The 25,963-nt window shown below is 46.2% G+C and overlaps 1 pseudogene; it reads left to right on the top strand.

Annotated features, from left to right (window-relative positions):
- Positions 1-24,081: 24,081 nt before the first annotated feature.
- Positions 24,082-25,431, top strand: LOC123156026 (uncharacterized; annotated as a pseudogene).
- The last annotated feature ends 532 nt before the right edge of the window (positions 25,432-25,963 follow it).

Below are 25,963 nucleotides of genomic sequence, written 5' to 3'. Positions count from 1 at the left end.
TCCATCACCTCACGCCCGCCTCTATTCTGCATATCGCGGGTTTCGTAGCTCTTTGCGAGCTATTCCTGGGCATCGAGCCCCATTTTGCGTTGTGGAAGAGGCTATTCTGCCTCGTACCCCGTTCTTACGAGGGGTCGATTTATCAACTGGGTGGTGCCGAAATATGGCGCATCGCCGGGACCGGATATCTCTCCGGAACCCCTAAGAAGGCGTCCGAAGACTGGCCTTCAGAATGGTTTTATGTAGAAGACGCTCCACTGCCGGACCCTGTTCGGATCGGCCTCCCGGAGTTTAGCAATGCTTCCCTTAAGAAACGCCTGAGTTGGCGCCTGCGGAGCCCTCAGCTGGAGGAAGACAAGAGCGTCCATTATTTGATGGGCCGGATAAGGTTACTGGCCCGTTCCGGACTGACCATGATTGGAGTGATGGCCACATGCATTATGCGGGGGGTGCAGCCTCTGCAATACAGGGGCCACCCCATGTGGGATTTCAACGGGGAGAATGATGCCACCCGTCATGGCTGCAAAGGGCCTGGATCGGCCGAGAATCTGGTGAAGATCCTGTCCGTCCTGTTCAAGGGGGAGAAGGAGGACTTCCTCCGGACGAGCCCATTGAATGGGTTCTCCATGAATAACCCTCGGAGCTGGGTAAGCGGACGTTTATCCATCCGACCCGTTCTTTCAAGGACAAACACCTTACTCCATGATTTCGACACAGGAACTGTGCCGAGATGTGGAGGACGTTGACAGTCCAGCTCCGCAACCCGAGGATCCGGGAAGATCCCTTGATCCGGCCTCCGAAGAGGATCCAGACATAAAGGTGGAGCTGATCGACGGGGTGTTCCACCAAGTTAGCATGGACAATGCTTTAGTCGCCATTACGGCTGACTACCCCGGCCTATCTCCGGCTTCCCAAGTAATCATGACCGAAGCCTTTAACGCGGGGGACGCGCACCTCCGTGCCGCTCAAGATGGTTTAGCCAGAGCCACGCAGTTGTATGTAAAAGACATACGGGTAAAGGATTTTAATAGTTATATATGCCAGTAGCCCCCAAGACTTAAAGTAGTTAGAGTAACTGATTTAAGGATCATTTGATATGCAGGATCTTACGGAGAAGAATAACCGATTATCCTAGGAGCTGCAAGAGTGCAAGGCCCAACTTGAGGCCGCACTGGCTGCCGCCCAAGGAGGCATAGAGGCCCCCTCTGGTAACACATTATTTCAAAAAAAAATAAGCGGTGTGCGGCGTACGTATAATTCTGAAAATGATGTTGCAGACGTTGTCGGACTTGATCCGTACAAGCAACAACTACTGCGCTAGCTGAAGGCCGGCGAGAGGGTGCTTACGAAGGTGCAGCAGGAAAGGAACAAACTCCAAGATGCCCACACCCAGCTAGGAGAAGAGATAAAGGGTGTTCGGGCCGAGCTGTCTGGCTCCGTGAAGGAGAATCAGCGGCTTCGTCGCGACATCTATAGTAAGTGCTTGAGAGAACTCCTTTGAAAAGAAGAGTTCGGTGAGGAAGTCGATTGACAAAAATATGTCTGTAGGTGTGCTCACAGGTCGCCCTGCGGAGGAGATGCCCGTATCAACGGGTGATCAACTTCCCAAGCTAGTGCAACTGCTCGAACGATTTCGACGGGCGATGAGCGGCGTCGTCCAGGCTTTATGGCCGTCCCTTTCCCTGCCCGAGGGCCTTGGAGAGCTTGCGGAGAAGCTTCAGGGAGCGCGGCAGCGCTCCCGTTTATGGAAGATATCGGCCTGCCGCCAAGGTGCCAGGGAGGCCTGGGCCATGGTGAAGACGCGGTACAAGAAGGCGGATCCTAACCACATGGCCGAGGTCGGACCTGTGGGGCCCGATGGGAAGGAGATCCCTGTGAGTTTAGTGTATGGCCAAGTAGAGTTGGCCGCTAAGTATTCCCAACGGGACTGTAAATTAGACAGCCTGTTAGACTGGATTGAGGAGGAATACAGTCAGTCAATTTGACAATGTATTTTAAAATGACACGTAAAATGTCTTCTAGCCGGATTGTAGATCGTTTGTCTTTGCCGACCTTTTCGCTTCGATCTCGGGACCCTAGAGTCCGGAGTGTGTCTGAATACCTTCTCGGTTAAGGAACAGCCGGGGTATGCATGGAGACCAGGCGTAGGGGTCATTAGTGCTTTATCAGACAAGTGCCCAACTAGTTATGTTATAATACATGGTTAGTAAGAAACATCTTCCAGGGAGAATAGTTCCGTTAAGGGTTCCTTTCCCTGGGAGGCATGCCCTGAAGTGCATGTCCGGACTGCGAAAAGAGCAGGAAAACATCTGGGGGCATATAAATAAATAGGTAAAAAATCATCTTTCGAGTCACCGACCGAATATTCCCTTAAGAACGCTAGCTTTCGGCTTCACCCACTCTGAGGTACACATCCGGCTGACCTGGCAGTAACAATGACAGCGGTGCTCCCTTTACCTCCTAGCCGAACAATCGGGAACGTAGGGGTAAGCACAGGAGCCAGGCAACCCAGCATGGCCAAAACTTAAGTCATATCGATGCATATAATGGTGAATGAAAGGTACATGTGGAAGATTGACACATGTGCTGGGCATGGAGCCCTTATAAGTAAGCTTTTGGTAAAGAAGCCCCCAGGTATAATGAGTGCGGATAGCACATCAAGTGTGTGTGAACAATGCGCAAGTAGGCCTTCAAGGGCTTTTATGAAAAGGGTGAGAGAAAAGAGAGAAAAGAAAGACAGCCGAAAAGGGTTCGGCTCGAGTCGGTTATCCGATGCATTTCGCAGACGGTACGCTCCGCCGGTCAGGACTTGATCGATAATGAAGGGCCCCTCCCATTTGGGCTTGAGCTTGTCCTTTTTCTTGTCCGGCAGGCGTAGAACTAGTTCGCCAACATTGTAAGTCTTAGCCCATACTTCTCTGCTTTGATATCTTCGAGCCTGCTGTTGATAAAATGCGGAACGAGCCTTGGCGACGTCGTGTTCTTCCTCTAATGCGTCCAAACTGTCCTGCCAATCCAGCTCGGCCTCTCTTTCTTCGTACATGCGCACTCGAGGTGAGTCATCAATGACTTCGCAGGGCAAAACTGCCTCTGCACCGTATACCATAAAAAATGGTGTGAATCCAGTAGTACGGTTGGGCGTTGTCCGTAGCCCCCAGAGTACGGAGTCGAGCTCCTCTACCCAATGCGTGTCAGATTTCGTAAGGGACCGCACTAGTCTGGGTTTGATGCCGCTCATTATTAGACCATTTGCTCGTTCCACTTGACTGTTGGTTTGAGGATGATAGACTGAAGCGTACTCGAGCTTGATGCCCATATTTTTGCACCATGATTTAACCTCGTCGGCCGTGAAGTTCGTGCTGTTATCGGTAATGATGCTATGGGGGACACCATAACGGTGTACTACCCCAGATATAAAGTCTATCACTGGTCCGGACTCTGCCGTTTTAACTGGCTTGGCCACTATCCATTTGGTGAATTTGTCCACCATGACCAATAGGTACCTTTGCTTGTGGGTTCCCCCATTAAGGGGTCCAACCATGTCAAGCCCCCAGACTGCGAACGGCCAGGTAATGGGTATAGTTTTGAGGGCGGTGGGTGGCATATGGCTCTGATTAGCAAAGAGCTGACAACCGACGCATCTTTGGACTAAGTCCTGAGCATCTGCCCGGGCCGTCGGCCAATAAAATCCTGTACGGAAGGCCTTGCCTACAAGGGCCCGAGCTGCGGCGTGGTGTCCGCCTAGTCCGGCATGAATTTCAGCCAGGAGGTTTCGCCCTTCCTCTTCGGAGATACACCTTTGAAGGACTCCGGTTGTGCTTTTCTTATACAATTCTCCCTCGTGTACCTTGTAGGCTTTAGATCGCTGAACTATGCAGCGGGCCTCATTTTGGTCCTCGGGAAGCTCCTGCCTAATCAGGTAGGCTAGGAATGGTTCTGTCCACGGGGCAATTACTGCCATTATTTCATGGGATGAAGGCGTTATTTCATTGGCTGGGTTGCCGATTATGTCAGATTGTTCTGTGTTGGGCGGTGCGGCTGCTTCCGGGTTGTTATTTCCGGACTCCTCTTCCCATAGTACGGATGGCTTAAAGAGCTGTTCCAGGAAGATGTTTGGAGGGACAGCGTCGCGCTTCGCACCGATGCGTGCCAATACATCGGCTGCTTGGTTATTATCCCGGGCTACATGATGGAATTCAAGTCCTTCGAACCGGGCTGACATTTTTAGGACAGCGTTACGATAGGCTGCCATCTTCGGATCTTTGGCGTCAAAGTCTCCATTTACTTGGGATATTGCGAGGTTTGAGTCCCTGCGCACCTCTAGGCGTTGAATACCCATGGAGATTGCCATCCGGAGGCCGTGTAGGAGGGCCTCATATTCGGCTGCATTGTTGGAGTCCGTGTACATTCACTAGTGCAGAACCGGGCAATAGCACTGGTTCGTAAGGCCCTTTAGTGCCGGTTCCATAACCGGCACTAAAGTGTGGTCACTAAAGCCCCCCCCCCCACCTTTAGTACCGGTTCAGCACGAACCGGTGCTAAAGGGCAACCACGTGGCATGAGCCAGCTCCGGGGGCCTGGAGCCCTTTAGTACCGGTTGGTAAGACCAACCGGTACTATAAGGTTTGGGGTTTTTTAGTTTTATGATTTCTTTTTCATTTAATTTTGTGTTTCCATTTTAATTCTTTTTCATTTGCTGGTATTTTATGATACTACACATTGTACACGTTATGCATATATATATATATATATATATATATATATATATAATAGAATTTCTAGTAGAACCAATCATGCATATATATATATCATCAATGTCTCACAAACCACCATATTAATTAATTCACACATACACACATGTATAGCTATATACAATTTCTCCTACATATGCATGTTGTCTTCGGAGCCAGTGGCATTAGCCTAATTGGTGCCTTTGGAGCACGATGACAATTGGAAGTGGTTTTCATGGGGGCGGTAACGGGTAATAGTATTCTCCCTTCGGATTTATGACCTGGTCGAGCAAAAATCCCGCTATTTCCTCTTGAAGTGCTTCTACGCGCTCCGTTTCTAGGAGCTTCTCCCGCACCTCTTTGAACTGTTAAGAAGGAGATCAATATGCATGTGTATTAGTTTGTGTGACTAGATATCGATAATGGTGTAAAAATTGTGAATAGTGTTCTGACAAGCGTACCCATTCCTGTCTTTGAGATCTGCTCCTTTCAGATGCCATCATGCGAATGTTCTCGCAAACGCAGAATGCACACAGATCAGTCCCCTGCGCCTGCTTCAGGGCCTTTACGAGAATGGAATTTGATCAGATAATAATTAATCAAGCATTATAATTAAAGAGGTGGCAGCTAGCTAGCTAGCTAGTACTACTTAATTACTTACCTTGGATCGAAACCATTTAAGCTTTGGTTTCCATTCGCCTTCCGTGACCTTGTTGAACCTTGCCCAAGCCCTTCCCCGCCGACAAAGAAAATGAATAAAGGGGTTATTAAATAGTTCATAGCATGAAATGACGAACTAAATAGGCCGAGATATATAGTTAATAATGATTGAATTAAATTACCTATTGACTATCCCAAACAAGATGTTATAGTCAGTTTTTGCTTTGAGTAGTGAGTCCAGTATTTCAACTATCCCGTCGTCAACTTTAATGATACACAAGACCCAGTGAAATCTGCATGCACACATGTTTTGCATGTCTTAATTAAGCGGGCATATGTAAGCAAAAACATGTAGCTAGCTAGTAGGCAAAAACAGAGAATTTGTAGTACAAGACAGTGTGACTCACTGGAAGTTGTAAGGAAGTAGTATATCTTCATTGTATTTGAGGCGCTTCAAGAACTCTAGCATGTTGTCCTCTACGTCCTTTTGATGATGTGCATTTATCCGCCATGTGTATTCATTAATGGTGTTTGGGTTAATGAACCCAATGCCAAAGCGTCCACCTTTTCTCATTTCATACATCTTCATCCTGCATAATACCACAGAAAAGAATATAGTGAGGATAATTACAGGTAATGATTGATCAAAAGGATCACTACAGCTAGCTTGAGACTTAAATTATAGAAAGAAATCACTTACAGACAATAGCAACTGACGATAGATTTGTCGAGTGTGTCTTGATTGTATAACTGAAACAATTCAGAATACTCAACGGACATAGCTTTCTCATGGAAGTAATGCTCCTCCTTGACATTCGCCATGAGGGAAAATCGATCTGAAATGTTGGTAATGTTCATGTACCATTGATGCAATTCATACATTCTCGTTGGGAGGTTCTTGACCTTGTCTGGCGCGACCAAAGGTTGGCCACGGACATATTTCCGTTTTATTTCATCCTCTCTAAGCACAGACATAGGCTCGATCTCGAGGAGTTGTCCAACTGTGATGTTGAGAACTTCAGCCTGCATTATATGCTCCTCCGTTATTACCACATTGCCCACCTCGGGAACGTGCACTGTTTGCCCACAATAATATTGGGCACGCGTACTGTCACGTGTTGTTGGCACAACAAGCGAGGGGATCGATTGCGCCGCCTGTTCTCCCAGCTGGGGAATGGTTTTCCCGCATTTTTGTCAGCTTCTTCTTGTTTGCTTGATCCTGATGTAGACGTGCCCGCCTCCTTTTGTAGACGTGCTCGATTTAACTTCCTGATGTGGCGCTCATAGTCTGTGTCAACATCCTTGGGAGCTGGTGGTTGAGCCATACGAATGAAGTGGTCAATCGTTTCCTCAGGCACTTTCTCCCTTGGCGGCGGTGGCGGTTTTGGTGCAAAATGGACTTCCACCTCGGCCTTCGATATGGCTGCGATTTCCTCCTTGGACCTGTCATAAGCCCTCAGCGGAAGAGGCGTGAGGCTTGGACCATATTTATATCGCTTGCCTCCGCCTGTACTTCCTGTACTACCTTGACTCGTACCGCTACGCACCATAGCTGCGGGGTGTCTCTTCTGCGATTGCTGAGGCGGCGGAGACGGCTGACGGGGCTGAGTTGGACAAGGAGGAGTGGCCTGAGGTTGTGCCGGACTTGGAGGAGGAGTGGACGTCTGACGCTGTGGTGGACTTGGAGGAGGAGGAGTGGCCTGACACTTTGCCGGACTTGGAGGAGGAGTGGCCTAACACTTTGCCGGACTTGGTGGACTTGCAGGAGCGGGAGACTGCTGACTCGGTGGCGGACTTCGACGAGGAGTCGGCTGACGCGGTGTCGGTGGCCTTCGAAAGATGATGCAATCCTTTTTCCATAGGATGATACGATGTTTGGCCTCTCCGAGAAAGCGCTCGCCGTAACCTCCAGGAATGTCAAGCTGTAGCTCCGAATATGGTGGGTCCACCACCTCATCAACCAAGACACGAGCATAGCCCGCTGGAATCGGGTTGCAATGGAAGGTTGCCTCGGGGGGATTTGTAAAAGCAACGGCGTCCGCCACCTTCATGGATATGTTCTTCATTTTTGACGTGTAGCTCATATTTAGTGTTCTCCATGATGTCATCCACGGGGTATCTACCCAGCATTGCATCGTCCTGGGTGGCCGAACCCACGCTGCTTCTCGGCATGGATGGGCCGGTGCTATCCAATGCTGGATCATCTGCTAGCTGCTGCAGCTGCTGAGACCCCCTTTGCTGGGTAAGTTTGTCGATCTGCTCCTACTGCCGCTGGAATTTGACTGCCAAATCCGCTTGACTTGCTTCTAGGCCTTGAAGGTGTTCATAGTCCCACTTCCTCTGCTCCTCCTCCATCTTCCTCTTCTTCTCCTCCGCAATCTTCTTTCTCGCACGGGTTCTGTAGTCGTTGTTCCAGTCTAAAAACCCCTTATACCACGGAATAGCGCCCATGCCTCGTGTTCTTCCCGGGTGTTCAGGATTTCCCAGGGCACGTGTAAGCTCGTCGTTCTCTCTGTTGGGCTGGAACACCCCCGATCGTGCCTCTTCTATTGCAACAAGTATCGCATCATCGGCTCCCTTCAAACTTGCCTTCGTCGAAACATTGCCTGTCTTTGGGTCCAACTCCCCCCCATGCGCATAGAACCAAGTCCTGCACCTGGGGGGCCAGCTCTTAGTAACCGGAGTGACACCTGCATCCTCCATCTCTTTATCAGACTTATCCCACTTAGGCATTGCCACCGCATAGCCACCTGGCCCCAGCTTATGGAACTTATCCTTTTTTCGGCATTCTTCTTGTTTATTCTCGACCGTTCCTTAGCTAATTCCGAATCCTTGAATTTCACGAAATCGTCCCAATGAGCACGTTGGTTCTCTAGTGTTCCCTCGAATACTGGAGTCTTCCTTCCTCCCTTGACGTACTTGTCCCATTCACGATTCTTGTGGTTCTTGAATGCAACCGCCATCTTCCTAAGAGCAGCGTCCTTGACTTTCTGCACATCTGCTTCTGTGAAATGATCTGGTAGGGTGAAATGTTCCATGAGAGTATCCCAAAGCAGATCTTTTTGCTTCTTGTCGACAAAAGTAACATCTGGACGTGCAGCAGCGTCCTCTTTGTCTTTTTGTCTTTTGTCTTTTGCTGGCTCTCTCCATTCTTGAAGGGAGATCGGGAGTTGGTCCTTCACAAGAACTCCGCACTGACGAACGAACTTGTCCGCAATCTTCTTAGGCGCTAATGGTTCGCCATTAGGTTTGACTGCCTCGATATTGTACTTTACGCCCTCCTTCAACTTTTTGTTCGGGCCTCGTTTCGTCCTTTTGCCTGAAGATTTGCTCGATCCGGATGGCTGAAAGAACAAAGATCGATTCGTTAATATATCTTCAAGTCATTTAAAACATGTGATGATCACCAGATACCTGCTTATATAAATATATATACCTTGCCAGTCTTTGTTGTTTCAGGATCAACATGTTCTTCGTCATCGTCATAACCGTAGTTCATGACTTCATCAATTCGGTCGTCGCGATCGAATATCATATCACCCTCTCCGGTGTTGTTTAGAAATTCGGAGCCGTCATAATATTCTTTATTCTGATCATCATCTGGCCCGCGTATCATATCGAACATGGTCTGTTCTCCCACTCTGTCGGTATTGTCTGCCATAGCTTTTATTAACTAATCCAAAAGAAATATAAAACAATTTAGTATTCAAATTACATCGTCTCGAATAATAGATATAATCTCGAATACATCGTCTAGAATAATAGATATAATCTTGAATACATCGTCTCGAATAATATATAATATTGAATAGTACATCACTGGCTAGGTAGCTAATTAAAGATCGAATACTACAGAAGAATCTAGGACACTCACGGTTCCTGCGGTGCGGGCGGTGGACACCCAAAGAGAAGGAACCCTCACAGGATCATAGCTCAAGTGAGATCCCTGAAGATATTGCCGGGTATTGGAGAACCTTCCGCCCTCTAATGCAACCATGTAGCGATGGACGTGCTCGTCCTCCTCCCTGACACGGCGACGTACCACCTCCGGCGGCGCAGGGTTCCTCCGCGCCGAAACTGGCCCACGCGAACGCCACCAAACGAGATCAGGGTCGATGACGGGACCCGGGGCCGGGTTCCTCATCAAGCGGCGCGCCCCTCCAGGTAGCACCTCCAAGTGCCAGCCCGGCGGAGCCCAGTCCAGGACATGGGTCGGCTGGACGTCGTCGTGGACGGGTCGACGGCGAGGATGCGGGGCGGGCATCGTCAAGAACAAATACTAGCTATATGCCCGCAAAAATTAACATTTTTTTAATGATTGGATTTTTATAACTAAAATTTCTAACATTTCTATATAACACTAATTATGCTATCATTGCATATGTCAAAAATCTATATACTATTTCATACTAATTAAGCATCTAACACTAAAAACAGAAAACACAACTTCTATACATCCATTAAAAAACTGAAAAACAACATTATATAAAAAATTTCCATACTAATTAAACACTAATTATATCCATCTAACATGCATTCATACATATATAATAGTGAAAAAATAATAATCTAAATAATCTAAACTAATTAAACATACAAAATACGTATATACTAATTAAACACTAAATAATCTAAACTAATTAAACATACAAAATACATATGTATGTGTGTGTGTGTATGGGCTCGGGGAGGGGCGGCGCCCATGGTGGCCGCCGGGGCGAGGGAGAGGGATTAGCGGGGGAGAGCTCACAGCGGGCGACGGCGACGGCGAGGCGACGGCGAGGCGACGGCCGGGGCGGCGACGGCGGGGACGGCGCGACGGGGATGGGGACGGCGCGACGGGGACGGGCCTGGGGCGGCGACGGAGACGAGGGCGGCGACGGGGACGGGGGCGGCGACGGGGACGATCGAGGGCGGCGGCGACGGTGATGGAGACGGAAACAGAGGAACAAACAGAGAGGGAAATTGAAATTTTCATAGTTGTTGTATATATAGAAGGCACCTTTAGTACCGGTTGGAGCCACCAACCGGTACTAAAGGCCTGTTTTGGCCAGGCCAAGCGGCAGGAAGCGACCCCCTTTAGTACCGGGTGGTGGCACAAACCGGTACTAAAGCCCCCCCCTTTAGTACCGGTTTGTGCCACGACCCGGTACTAAAGGGGGTGCGCTGGCGCAGGTGCGGTGGGCAAGTTTAGTCCCACATTGCTAGCCGAGGGGCGACCGCACTGGTTTATAAACCCCCGTGCGGTCGCTCTCTCGAGCTCCTCTCCAAAGCAGGCCTACTGGGCCTACGTGTTCTTTGCTGCCCTGTGGGCCCACTTGGCCTTTGCGGGCCTGCATCCTGGCCTAAAAACAGGTTGGGTTTCTAGTCGTATGCAGGCCGCTATGGCCTAGTAGGCGGGCTTTTTTTATTTTTATTTTGCTTTATTTATTTTTGTGTTGTTTTTTTTGTGTATTTAGAGTTTCTTTGTGAATATTTTTGCTTTAGGTACAAAAAATTAGAAACTTTCTGTTAGTGCCCGTAGTTTTCAAATTTGAATAGTTAAAATTTTGAATTATTTGAAATTAGTGTGAATATTTTTTATATAGTTTTTTTCTTTTCAGCTATAGTTTTTCTTCTTTTCTGCTATTTTTTCTTTTCTGCAAAACTTGATAGTCAAAGTCTGGAGTTATAACTTAAAAAAAAAGAAATGTCGACGTGCAATTAGTTTTTGCCATGACAGAAGAAGTCCGGAGTTGTAATAAGTTATTAAAAATAAAAAAGAGGTGCAATGCTCGTTAATTTGCTTCAAGCCTTTCGGAATAGTGTAAACTGCACTGCGCATAGCTCCGTGCAGTCTACCGTATTCCTGAAGGCTTGAAGCTAAGCAACGTGAGCATTGAGCCTCCTGTTCATCGTCTCTGCACTCAGGGCTTATAAACCACTCCTAGTCCCTCTCACTTCGCGAGGTGGGACTAAAAAACAGCTTACGTCTGGTTCATCCATGAACCGGTACTAAAGGTGCTCGTGGGGCCCCAGCCTTACCTGACACAACCTCATTAGTACCGGTTTGTGGTATGAACCGGCACTAAATGGTGATGGTGGGGCCATAGCCTGACCGGAGGCTGACACAGCCTCTTTAGATACAAACTTTCTGTTAGTGCCCGTAGTTTTCAAATTTGAATAGTTTAAATTTTGAATTATTTGAAATTAGTGTGAATCACTAGAATGTGAATAACTTAACTTTAAAAATCAGTAAAGGCATGAAAGAATTTGTTTGCACATAAAATTTCTTCGCTTTTCAAATGCCAAAACACATAACTACCCTAACTATTACAGAGATTCCCCTCTGGGTGTGAAACACAGAAGAAAGTGATGATAGTGAAGCCGATCACATCCCAGATCTTTGGGTGTGAAACTTTTTCTTCGCGTGTGTCCCTTTGCGCCGTAACCATGGAAAATCTTCATCATTTAACGGGATGCTCGGGTCAATATTCACTGTGAATGGAGCAATTTCATCAAACTTTTCATAATCTTCTGACTTGTCTGTCTTGTCATCCACTCCCATGATGTTTTTCTTCCCAGAAAGAACTATGTGCCGCTTTGGCTCATCGTACGATGCATTCGCTTCCTTATCTTTTCTTTTTCTTGGCTTGGTAGACATGTCCTTTACATAGAAAACCTGTGCCACATCATTGGCTAGGACGAATGGTTCGTCTGCATACGCAAGATTGTTGAGATCCACTGTTGTCATTCTGTACTGCGGGTCTTCCTTTACCCTGCCTCGTGTCATATTGACCCATTTGCACCGAAACAGAGGGACCTTTAAACCACGTCGATAATCAAGTTCCCATATGTCCTGTATATAACCATAATATGTTTCCTTTCTCGTCTTGGTTTCTGCATCAAAGCGGACACCACTGTTTTGGTTGGTGCTCTTCTTATCTTGGGCGATCGTGTAAAATGTATTACCATTTATCTCGTACCCTTTGAAAGTCATTATATTCGAAGATGGTAACTGGGACAGCAAGTACAGGTCATCTTCAATAGAGGTGTCATGTATGGTACGTGTCTGCAACCAGCTGGCGAAACTCCTGGTTTGTTCACGTGTAATCCAGTCATCAGACCGCTCCGGGTGTTTGGAGCGTAGCAAATTCTTGTGTTCATCCATATACGGAGCCACCAAGGCGGAATTCTGTAGAACTGTGTAGTGTGCTTCAGTGAGAGAATGTCCGTCCATACATATTATTTGTTCCCCTCCTAGTGTGCCTTTTCCATCCAGTCTGCCCTTATGCCGCGATTCAGGAACACCAATCGGCTTAATGTCAGGAATAAAGTCAATACAAAACTCAATGACCTCCTCATTTTTATGGCCCTTGGAGATGCTTCCTTCAGGCCTAGCACGGTTATGAACATATTTCTTTAAGACTCCCATGAACCTCTCAAAGGGGAACATATTGTGTAGAAATACAGGACCCAAAACGTTAATCTCTTCGCATAGGTGAACTAGGACGTGCGTCATGATGTTGAAGAAGGATGGTGGGAACACCAACTCGAAACTGACAAGACATTGCACCAAATCATTCTGTAACCTTGGTATGATTTCTGGATCGATTACCTTCTGAGAGATTGCATTGAGAAATGCATATAGCTTCACAATGGCTAATCGAACGTTTTCCGGTAGAAGCCCCCTCAATGCAACCGGAAGTAGTTGCGTCATAATCACGTGGCAGTCATGAGACTTTAGGTTCTGGAACTTTTTCTCTGCCATGTTTATTATTCCCTTTATATTCGACGAGAAGCCAGACGGTACCTTAATACTGAGCAGGCATTCAAAGAAGATTTCCTTCTCTTCTTTGGTAAGAGCGTAGCTTGCATGACCCTGATGTATGCCGTCTTCTCCGTGCATACGTTGCTGGTCCTCCCGTGCCTCAGGTGTATCTTTTGTCTTCCCATACACGCCCAAGAAGCCAAGTAGGGTCACACAAAGATTCTTCGTCACGTGCATCACGTCGATTGCGGAGCGGACCTCTAGGTCTTTCCAATATGGCAGGTCCCAAAATATAGATTTCTTCTTCCACATGGGTGTGCGTCCGTCAGCGTCCTTCGGAACAGGTTGTCCGCCAGGACCCTTTCCAAATATCACCTTCAAATCCTTGACCATATCATGTACATCAGCACCAGTACGGTGGCGAGGCTTCGTCCAGTGATCCGCCTCACCTTTTAAATGCTTGCCTTTCTTTCTTACGGGATGCCTGCTCGGAAGAAATCGACGATGTCCCAGGTACACATTCTTCTTACAACTATTCAAATATATACTGTCGGTATCATCCAAACAGTGCATGCATCCGCGGTATCCCTTGTTTGTCTGTCCTGATAGGTTACTAAGAGCTGGCCAATCATTGATGGTCACGAACAGCAACGCCTTTAGGTCAAATTCTTCCCCCATGTGCTCATCCCACGCACGTACACCTGTTCCATTCCACAGTTGTAAGAGTTCTTCAACTAATGGCCTTAGGTACACATCAATGTCGTTGCTGGGTTGCTTAGGGCCTTGGATGAGCACTGGCATCATAATGAACTTCCGCTTCATGCACAACCAAGGAGGAAGGTTATACAAACATAGAGTCACAGGCCAGGTGCTATGGTTGCTGCTCTGCTCCCCAAAAGGATTAATGCCATCTGCGCTTAGACCAAACCATACACTCCTTGCTTCATCTGCAAACTCCTTCCCGTACTTTCTTTTGATTTTTCTCCACTGCGACCCGTCAGCGGGTACTCTCAACTTTTCGTCTTTCTTACGGTCTTCTCTGTGCCATCGCATCGCCTTGGCATGCTCTTTGTTTTGGAACAAACATTTCAACCGTGGTATTATAGGAGAATACCACATCACCTTGGCAAGAATCTTCTTCCTGGGGCGCTCGCCCTCGACATCACCATGCTCATCGCGGCTGATCTTATAGCGCAATGCACCACATACCGGGCAAGCGTTCAAATCCTCGTACTCACCGCGGTAGAGGATGCAATCATTAGGGCATGCATGTATCTTCTGCACCTCTAACCCTAGAGGGCAGACAGCCTTCTTTGCTTCGTACGTACTCTCGGGCAATTCATTGTCCTTTGGAAGCATATCCTTTATCATTACCAGCAACTTTCCAAATCCCTTGTCAAATACACCATTCTCTGCCTTCCATTGCAGCAATTCCAGTGTGGTGCCCAGCTTTTTCTTGTCACCTACGCAATTCAGGTACAACAATTTTTTGTGATCCTCTAATTACATGCGCTGCAACTTCTTCTTCTCCAAATCACTTGCGCAGTTTCTCTTTGCATCGGCAATGGCCCGACCTAGATCATCAACGGGCTCATCTGATGCCTCTTCTTCAGATTCTTCCCGCATTACCGGCTCAGCGTCTTCCCCCATTGTTGTATCATCGTATTCAAGGAACCCATGGCCAAGATAGCTGTCGTCGTCCTCTTCTTCTTCATTGTCTTCCATCATAACCCCTCTTTCTCCGTGCTTGGTCCAAACATTATAGTGGGGCATGAAACCGGACTCAAACAGGTGGACGTGAATGGTTCTTGACGTAGAGTAATTGCGACCATTCTTACAGCCAGCACATGGACAAGGCATAAAACCATCCGCCCGCTTGTTTGCCTCAGCCGCAAGCAGAAAAGTATGCACGCCCTCAACAAACTGGGGAGAGCATCGGTCATCGTACATCCATTGCCGGCTCATCTTCATTACACAACACCGAATAGACCAAATTAATACAAGTTCATACATAAAGTTCATACAAAACTTAAATGCAACAAACAAATAACTCTCTAGCTAAAGCATTTAAATGCAACAACAAATGCGATCACGATCGCAACTAAGGTAACAATTGATCCAACAGCATAACGATACCAAGCCTCACTATCGATGGCATATTTTCTAATCTTTCTAATCTTCAAGCGCATTTTCTCCATCTTGATCTTGTGATCATCGACGACATCGGCAACATGCAACTCCAATTCCATCTTCTCCCCCTCAATTCTTTTCAATTTTTCTTTCAAGTACTCGTTTTCTCTTTCAACTAAATTTAACCTCTCGACAATAGGGTCGGTTGGAATTTCCGGTTCACATACTGTCGTGGTTCTAAGTCTGACAGTAAGAGAGGGGTAGGAGAACGGAGCATGATCTATCGAGATGCATATGGGTGACACGGTGGTTTTAGCGAGTTCGGGCCTCTCACGGTGGAGATAACAACCCTACGTCTCGTGCTCCGGAGAGGCTTTGTTTTATCTGAGTATATATCCGGAGATTACAATATGTGTGTGAAAGAGAGGAACGGATCCCCATGCCTGAGCTGAGTCCTGAGACTAATGGTGAAAAGAGAGCGAGGTTGAAGAAGAAGCCCCCCTGTCTAGTGGTGGGGGGTGGCTTATATAGAGTGCGCCACCCCCTCACCTCCTATGTTACAAAGTGGGGTATGAATGCCATAATGCCAGCCCGCTATTAAGCCCTCACTATTAGAAAGATGCTGACTGCCTTGCTGCCTGCTGGTCTTCGTATATCCGAGTGAGTCGTACGGTCGAGTGGTGAGCCGTCATCCGAGTGGATGGTATGTTGCTTGGTCGAGTGGATAGTGTGTTTGTATGAAATTGACCTGGACCCACATGTTGTGTGGGCCCCATGCTTCATGATATTTCGACCCTTCGTGGGCCTACCTGTTATGTATATCCCCAACACATACCTCCTAGATAAAAATATCTATGTCAACTTGATGGGCATAATTTGTCATAAACACGAAATGCAACAAATAGTTTTAAAAGAGAATATACCACATCCGAATCATAACAAGGACGAGGGCCGACGGGGACGGATATCAAAACCATGGCACTATGTATAACAAACAACGTATGGGTAAGATAATTATTATACGAGTAACTATATATCCAAATCACACAAACATCAATTTTTTATATAAAATTTCATGAACAAGAGGCTCACCACAAGGTGGTGCCGGCGACGGGACGGTGCGGGCGATCGACGGTGGTTACGATGGAGATTTAGAAGGCACTAAGTAAACCACACCTACATATGCAAACTAAGTGTTATTTTGACCTCAAATTGCATATAAATCAAATACTAGCACATATATATATTTCCTCCCAAATTACTAAACTCACAAATTAATAACTATATAAATCATTGCAAGAGCTAATCTAGCAATGAGAGATGAAAGGACAGAGTTGCTAACCTTTGTGATCACTTGAATGGATGGGGGCCTTCAAATCTTGACAAATTTTGGGCAAAATGCGTGATGAGCTCGAGGGGAGAAGAGGAAGAACAGAGAGGAGAGGAGAGGGTAAAGGGGGAAGAACAGAGCAAGCTGGACGAAGGGTTTATATGCAGGAGGACCTATAGTACCGGTTCGTGGCACGAACCGGTACTAAAGGTGCTGGAGGGGGCCCAGACTGACAACATCCTGCCACCACCCTCATTAGTACCGGTTCGTGGCACGAACCGGTGCTAAAGGTTAGCCACGAACCGGTACTAATGAGAGCGGCCCGGCTAGCCGTTGGAACCGGCACTAATGTATACATTTGTGCCGGCTCTAATACAAACCGGCATTAATGTGCTTCACGTTTGACCCTTTTTCTACTAGTGAGAACACACCGTAAAGAGAGGCCATGGTGGAAGATACCGACTTCAGCCGGTAGGCATGCCACCTGGTCCGGGGGCATGGGTGTTTCCGGTTGTAGCCGAGGGGGTAGCTCCCCTAGTTTGCGCGCGTTATAAATTTTGTGATCCCATGCTAATCGAGGTTGTAGCCTCCCCACTTAGAGTTCTGCTTAACGAGTGTCGTGGGTGATTCCAGACACCAGTAAGTTGGGCTGGTGTGTGCGGTCAGGTGTGTTTTCAATTAAAAGACCGTAGATGGAATTAGTCCCGATGGACTAAAGGAATCCGTTACTCGTGGGTAAAGAGTACACCCTCTGCAGAGATTACATCTATTAGAATAGTCGTGTCCATGGGTAAGGACTACAGTCTGGAATGGGTCAAGTGTCGGTCTTAGTGCCGGTCTTCGGAGGAAAAACTGCTAAACCAGAACATTGATTATGACCTGTGACATATGATTATTATTATTATTATTATTATTATTATTGTGTACTAACCATTTATGTTACTTGAATTATTGGGTATCCCTGGGACGGTTCTACCTCCTGGATATTTGCTGTGATTTTCTTTTTATAAGCTCTTTATGTGGTGTCGCTCAGACGTCCGACTGTGGCATGCTTATTATTTAAGTTACTTATAAGCCCTTTATGTGGTGTCGCACAGACGTCCAACTGCGGCATGCTTGCTATTTCTTTCATAAGCCCTTTATGTGGCGTCGCTCAGACGCCCGACTGTGGCATGCTTTATATTATTATCCTTTCGATGCGTCGCTTCAGACACCCGATCGATGCATTCTATTCCTACTCCATTATTGCATATTCATGTTGTATATGAATAACATGCTTGCCTGCATCATGGATTTTATTTTGTGACTAACGTTGTGATCATGAAATATTTCAGAGCATGATTATCATTCATTATTTTATACCTGTGTTCATAATGTTTGCGAGTACATTCAAAAGTACTCACTGGCTTGTCCCTGGCTATTGTCTTGGCCAGATTTCTTGCATGGAGAGGAGCATTGCGATGACAGCCCCGGAACCTACGCCATGAAGATAGCAGCCTCACGAAGATAGGAGTTAGCCAGGTCAGCTATTCCTGTGGGAAATGGAGTCCCATAGACGCTGACGAACCACAAACCGCTTCCGCCATTAACCACTAGTAACCTTGTGTTGTACTCATAGGCCAGAATGGTCTTGTACTACATATTATTTTTTTTTGCTTGGAGTTTCTGTATCAAGTTGGTGTGTCATCAGCTAACAGTAATCCTGGGGCTAGTGAGCACAAGGATCATTTTCTGTGAAATTAATACCCCGAAAATCCGGTCGCGGCACCTAAAGAGTTCTGTAGCGCCTTGATCATGTTCTTCTTCCGTCGGAGACTGGCTCTAAGGTGGAAATTTTTTGTATTTTTGTCTCCAGCGGAAAGCCACTCCACCCTAGCTCTTTGACACCACATGATCTTCTCCCTGTGATACATCTCTATCAACCATTCATTGATCTTTAGCTCAACATGGGAAGGGCCAGTCCACAAAGGATCATTCGTGAGTTCATCAAGCATCTGTTTTAACTTCTTTATCTCTTCCCTCACGCTCCCAAATGTGTCACGACTTCACCTACCCAAATCCTTAGCTAGAACTTTAACCTTATTACGCAGTTCTTGCACCGTTGTACATGGAGGGCCAGTTCCCCACGACGCGAGAATCGCGTGTGCGTGTGCGTGTGCTAACTTGCAGTAAGCTTGATGACATGCGATGTGATGTGAGCTTGATGCTGCAGCTTCCACGAAGTTTCCTCCTCTCCAAATATGAAGCAGCATGGCGCAGTTCCCTCTTCAATTTCTAGCACTCCTCCATCACTTCACGCGCCATTCATTTGGGTTTGGGTTTGGGTTACTCTCCACCACCCAAAGTCAGGCTGCTGATGGACCGATGGAACGTGGCATTTTTTTTCCTAGTTTGTGCAAACGAGTCAGGCAGGCTCGTGGCTTCTCTGTGCCTTCGGCTCGAAATGGTTACTAGGAAACTTCGTGGAACATAATGCATTACCGGTCGTTTTTTGCCCGAGCAAGGGCGCTGGCTCATGGCTAGGCCTTTATCCTAAAATGCCGATCCATTTTTGGTTCTATTTGCTATCACAAGGACTGTAGCTAGCCTAACCCATGTGATGTGTCCACTTTGCACAGCAGTGCTTGTTGTAGATTGTTTTTCAACTTCTATTTTTTTTGTTGATCTAGAGATGTTCTGCAAGTGTAGAAACCCTCAAGCCAGCTCAGTCAATGGAAACGACTGAGAATCTATATGATGAAAACTGATATTCACTGGAAACCTGGAAACTCAAATATGTGCCGTCGGATCGGAAATGTTGGGGCCAGATCATCCTCCAATCTGTACCAAACAAGGCCCTAAAATGTGTGGTGCAGCAGGCGTTCAGGGATAGCACATTCTTTTTAAGTCAAGATTAGGTAATTGTTCGTGCGTTGCAACTGGACATACATATTATAGGTTTGACAACGATCGTGTTTAACTACCTTTGGTGTTCTTATGCATACTTATTCTTTCATCATTAAAGCTCCCCCTTCTCCCTATGGTGCATTTCCGGTAAGCCCCCTTGGCATAACCAACTTTTGTCCCCAATTCACACTTGAACATCTACACATGCCCTAGTGGAGGGCGTCGGCCATGGCCGATATACAACCGGAACTCATGGCTACGGGTAGCCATGGGAAGGCACTATACCTGGCCATACCTCGGGCCGGGCCTAGCCAAGCCCGACAGAAAAAAACCGAGGCCCGAGCCCGGCCCAGCCCGGTCATCGGGCCTGTATTTTTGGCCCGAGCCCGGCCTGAACATGTAAAAGCCCGTCGGGCTTCGGGCCGGCCCGGCCTGACCTTCAGAGAAATGCAAAAACGACGGGCCCGGGCCCAGCCCGGCCTGGCCCGAGGGCAGCGTCGGGCCGGGCCGGGCTTCCCATGGCCAGGTCTAGACGGCACCATTGCTCTTCGCTGGAGGTCCACCTAGTGCAACCGCCACCGTCATAATTAAGTAGCCCGTAGTGGAGGGTGTCGCCGCGCCGCTTGCGCCCGGGCCTGGAGCAGCCGGAGATGGGGCGCCATTGTCGTTGGTCACGAGGATTCATGCACCGCCTTCGCCATTGGTGGCTACGCCGCAGGAGGGCCTCACCAGGGAAGAAGGAAGTTATCACGGCTCACTTTGGTCAGAGAAGCGGAGCTGTGTCGTTCGCTACCTCTGTTGTTGGTGGCCGATGCTTCCGCCGGGGCTGTATAGGAGAAAGAAACCTTGTCAGGGTCGCGGGCCACACATCATAGCATCACCGCACGCTTCTTCTCTGTAGCCGCACTGAGCACTGGTCATTCGACAGCCTGACAGTGGAAGGCATCCATGAGTCCATGGCGGTTGATTGTATGCCACCACCCTTGCTGGTGGGCAAATTGCTGTCGAGGCCGATGGTGCTCCATGGGTCTCTTGCCTTCGATCTTATGAAGTGATTCGTCCAAATATGTCAATTTCTAGGTATTAGTTCTCTGAACTGAGGTGTCCATTTTTGTACATATTTTTGAAGTCCTCCCTCCGGTCTGTTTTACTCTGCATATAAGATTTGTGTAAAGTCAAACTTCAAAAAGTTTGACCATATTTATATGAAAAGAATAACAATATCAACTATACCACTAGTAGAAAAAGGCCCATTTGTCCCGGTTCATATAAGAACCGAGACTAAAGGGGGGGCCTTTAGTACCGACCCTTTAGTCCCGGTTCCGGAACCGGGACTAAAGGCTCTGTAACGTGGCTGCTGTCTGGAGCTCCACCTTTAGTCCCGGTTGGTGCCCGGTTGGTAACTAAAGGAAATTTTTTATGAATTTTTTTTTATTTTATTTTTTCCAATTTTCAAATTTCTGAATTATTTTACAATTTAATCTCTAATCACCACTCACCACTGTTCAATTTAACCTCTAATCTCTAACCACCCCTCATCATTCCAAATCATCTAATTTACCGGCAGGTCACCCATCGTCTCACTACTCCAGCCTGAGCACGCTTAACTTCCGGGTTCTATTCTCCCTCGTTTCCAAGTCTGCACTTGTTGTTTTCCTCACAGTAGTAAGATGTCAATCCTATTAACCCTCAAGAGTTTAGCTTGAGCATGAAGTCACACGTTTCACTGTTTGAGTTTGAAACTATTAATCTAAAAAACAATAATTACTTAGTAACACTAATATTTCTTGAATAAGTAGTTTTGACCATAGTTTGACCACAGTTTGACCAGATTTGACCAAATTCAAAATAATGGAATAATTATTTAGTAACACTAATATTCTTGAATAATTATTTAGTACCACTAATACTTCTTGAATAAGTAGTTTGACCATAGTTTGACCAGATTTAACCAAAATTTTAAAAAAGTGAAATTTGAGCATATCTTTTTTATCCTTTCAGAATTTGAGGATTCTAAAAATTTGCAAACAGGTCTACAGCCGTCAAAATCGGATGCTGATTTTCGTGATGATTTTTTTGATATATTATGCGTTTTTTTTGACATCGTATGCAAAAGATATGACCGTTTTACTTTTTCATAACTCCTTTTTGCAAAACATGTCCAAATTTAAGTTTTTAAAATTTTCCTAACTAATAGATGCAGTGACATAACTACATCTCAAAGGATTTTAATTTTTGAAGTTTTTATCCTTTTTTTTTGCTTTTTACGAAACTGAAAAGGCGATCCACGGGCAGCGGGGCGGGAGGGGGTGGGTAGAGTTTGAAAATGGGAACTTTAGTCCCGGTTTGAGACATGAACCAGGACTAAAGGGCATTGCACCCTTTAGTCCCGGTTCGTGTCTCAAACCGGGAGTAAAGGTCTAATTTTTAGTCCCGATTTGAGATACGAACCGGGACTAAAGGGCATCCTCCCGGTTCGTGTATCAAACCGGGACTAGGGCTCATTTGAACCGGAACTAATGCCTTTAGCCACACGAACCGGGATCAATGCCCCCATGGGTCTCGGTTTGTGACTGAACCGGGACTAATGGGGGTATCTGGACCGAATGAAAGCCCTGTTTTCTACTAGTGTACTAAATTATACGATATGAAAATTAAATCCATGACACAACCTATGATATTGATTTTGTATTGTGAATGATGATATTTTTTTCTATAAAGTTGGTCAAACTTTACGTAGTTTGACTTCAGACAAATCATATATGAGGACTAAAAAGGACACGTGGGAGTCTGAAGGGAATGAAACTTTAAAAAAATATCTCATCCATGAAACGAAGCATCATAGATCACATTAACAAATGGACCTTCAACAAAGAATCACCATCAAAGAATAAATAGTACTCACTTCGTCCTATAATATAAGAGTGTTTTTGACACTAGTGTAGTGTATAAAATGTTCTTATATTATGGGATCCGGGTAGTAGATAATGTTACTTAGTTCTTGTTTTTTTAAATATTTTTGTAACAAATTATGAGATATTTATGTGATTATTAATTTTATGTGAAGACGTGTCTATAGATCGTGTGTTACACGCGTGCTCACATTGTTGGGCATCAGACACATTTAAGTGATGGTAGCTAAAAATAATATTTAAAATAGACATTTTTACTATAGATTGTGATACGTGCACAGTTATACTAGTGATAAAAAAAGAGCCAGCAACGTTTTATACTTGTGAACGAAAGTACCAGCAATCGCGAATCAACCTGTGGTTGAGTTGGTTAGGTGGACAGTGGTATCCCCAACCCACCAAGGGTTCAAATCCTGGTGCTCGCATTATTCCTGAATTTATTTCAGGATTTCCGGCGATGCGCTTTCAGTGGGAGGAGACGTTCCCGTCGGCGACGAGGCGCCTATGGTGGCTTCGTAAATCTCAAGATGATATGCCGGCTCAGTCTCTCGGAGGTGCTCATAGGGGTAGGGTGTGCGTGTGTGCGTTTATAGGGATGAGTGTTTGTGTCTGTACTGATGCTCAAAAAAGAAAGTACCAGCAATCTCAAACATGCATTGAACGGCAGATTTCTTGACTTCACATTTCACATGGCGTGCACAATAGAAAACTGCACTCTGCTCAAGTAGTACTCTTGAACTTTGTTTGAATGTTTTATTTTTACATTCTTTAGAACATTTTTTCTAGAGAAACATTATTTTTGCTAAGCTGTCAACTAGTTTTTCTTTAGCGTTAGAATTTTTTTTCCGAGAAACGAGTGTTATAAGCTGACTTTTTTAGTGCTAATTCTTAGTGTTATAAGCTGACTAGTACTCAATTTTGTTTTTTTGTTTTTTGAGATCAGCTGGACGACTGGACGATTGAGATGCCGGGCCTGAAAAGTGGGCATGTCATTACCAGCCAAGACCTTAGTCCAAATACGTCGATTGCTAGGTATTAGTTCTTTAGTTCTTTGGATTAATGTGTCAATTTTTGTACATATTTTGAAATCCTCTCTCCCATCCATTTTACTCCACATATAAGATTTGTCTCAAGTCAAACTTCGTAAAATTTGGTCATATTTATCTGAAAAAGTATCAATATCTACAATACTAAAGTTATACAATATCAAAATTTAATTTATAATACAACTAATTGTATTGATTTTGTATTGTGAATATTGATATTTTTTCTATAAAGTTGATCAAACTTTACGCAGTTTGACTTCAAAGAAATCTTATATGGAGAGTAAAAACTACTCATGGGAGTATAAGGGAATGAAACTCTAAACAATAACCCATCCATGGGAGAGTAAAAACTACTCATGGGAGTATAAGGCATCATGGATCGCATCCAAACTCTAAAGAATTTTTTTTCTGAGAAACTCGAGTGTTCTGAGCTGACTCAGTTTTTTTGTTTGTTTTTTTAATCAGCTTTTTTTTTTGAGAAAGTTTTTTTAATCAGCTGGACGACTAGTTTCTCTTTTTAGACAAAGCTGGACGCCGGGCCTGAAAACTGGGCATGCCATTACCAGCCAAGGTCCATTTCGGTATCAGAAAAGGAAGAAGAAAAAAACCACTCAGCTGACTCTCCCGACCCCAACAGCACCGCCGCCGAGGGTTCTCCGCTTCCGATCTCGCCGAGGTTTCCCGGCGGCTGGCTCCTCCGCCTTCCGACGGCCGGTTCTACCTCCCTCGCCGGCCTATACCACGTTCCACCAACCACTTTGCCCACTCCACGCCAATGGCGATCAGCAAGAGGAAGACGGCGTCGCCTCTGACGGATCTCCCCGACCACCTCCTGACCGAGATCCTTCTCCGGCTGCCCGTCCCGGCCGACCTCGCCCGCGCCTCCGCCACCTGCGTCTCCTTCCGCCGACTCGCCACCGAACGGTTCCTCCTCCACCGCTTCCGTCGCCTCCACGAACCACCACTCCTCGGCTTCCTCGAGTGCGACGGGTTCCATCCTGCCCTGCCGCATCACGCGTCTGCGCCCGCCGCCCGCGCGCTCGCCCTCGCCGCCGACTTTTCCTTCTCCTTCCTCCCCTCCCACTGCCGCTGGACTGTCCAGGACTGCCGCGACGGCCGCGTCCTCCTCAATCGGGGCTCACAGCCCTCTGTCTTCCAGGAGCTCGCGGTATGCGACCCCTTGCACCGTCGGTACATCTTGCTTCCCCCGGTACCTGACGACCTAGCCCATTCGGTTGAGCACCTGCTCCCCGAGTACAGCAGGTCTCGGTGCAAGCCTTTCCTCGTTCCCCTCCGCGAGGAGGAGACAGCGGAAGAGACAGCATTCAAAGTCATCTGGATGGCTCATTGCAAAACTAAGCTGTCTGCTTTCGTCTTCTCTTCGAGCACCGGAATATGGCAAGCTGCTGCATCCAAGAGTTGGAATGATTTGGCCCTTGACATTGACGACTTGGTCATGATGCCACAGCTCCACCCTTCTTTTCTCAGGCGCCATTATGCTTATGGTTGCTTCTACTGGGACTGGGTGATAATCAGGAGTGAAAAGTTGCTGGTGCTTGACATCCGGAGCATGGAGTTCTCCATTGCTAATCTACCACCTGGAGATTGGAGTAAAAAAGGTGTAGCCATTGTAGAGGCAGGGGAAGGCAGGCTTGGGATTTTTGCAGCTATGCCATTGCACGAAATAAAGGTGAGAGTCCCATCCAGTGGCAGATGGACAAGACAATCTCACTAGATTCTAGATACAAACATTTTATTGATGCTGCAACTGAGAGGCACTTGCTCTTGACAAGGAAACCAGCCTCATCTGTACATAGTTTACTCGTTGATGAATATTTCTCAATGGACGCCAAGACGTTGCAGCTTCAGAGGGTTTGTGCCAAACAATTATTGCCTATGTATGGGACACACATATATACCAACTTCCCACCATCGTTGTTGTCTTCACGGGCAATATGAAGTGGTAAAATTTCTATCATATCCTTGTTAGCTCCCTCCCTTTATAATTATCACACAGCTTGTCTAATGCTTGATTGCAATTGATAATTCTTGTTTACATGATTTCGTAGTGTTTATTTTCTTGTCCTTGTTGGAAAACTAACCAAGCTTTGGAACATCATTGTGTTTTCTTGTCTTGTCTTTTTCAATTGCCATTTTAAGCGACTGAGGTTGGTAAGAAAAAATACCCTGCACATTATGAGTAGCTTACAAGTGTAAAATTAGTTTAGTTAGGATTGTTTCACCTTGAGAGAATTTCTTCATTCAAGTCAAGCACAACTCATCCTGTACACTTTTCTTTTGATCGGTATAAGGAGGCAGAAAGTTTTATTTTGGTCATCCTTACATATACTTCCTCCGTTCCTAAATGTAAGTCTTTGTAGAGATTCCACTAGGTGGACTACATACGGAGCAAAATGAATGAATCCACACTTAAAATGCATCTATATACATCCGTATCTAGTTTATAGTGAAATCTCTACAAAGACTTATATTTAGGAACGGAGGGAGTATAATTTTAT

Source organism: Triticum aestivum, chromosome 7B, assembly GCF_018294505.1.
Source record: "Triticum aestivum cultivar Chinese Spring chromosome 7B, IWGSC CS RefSeq v2.1, whole genome shotgun sequence".
In the NCBI taxonomy this organism is placed as follows: Eukaryota; Viridiplantae; Streptophyta; class Magnoliopsida; order Poales; family Poaceae; genus Triticum; species Triticum aestivum.
This window is presented reverse-complemented; position numbering and strand designations above follow the sequence as displayed.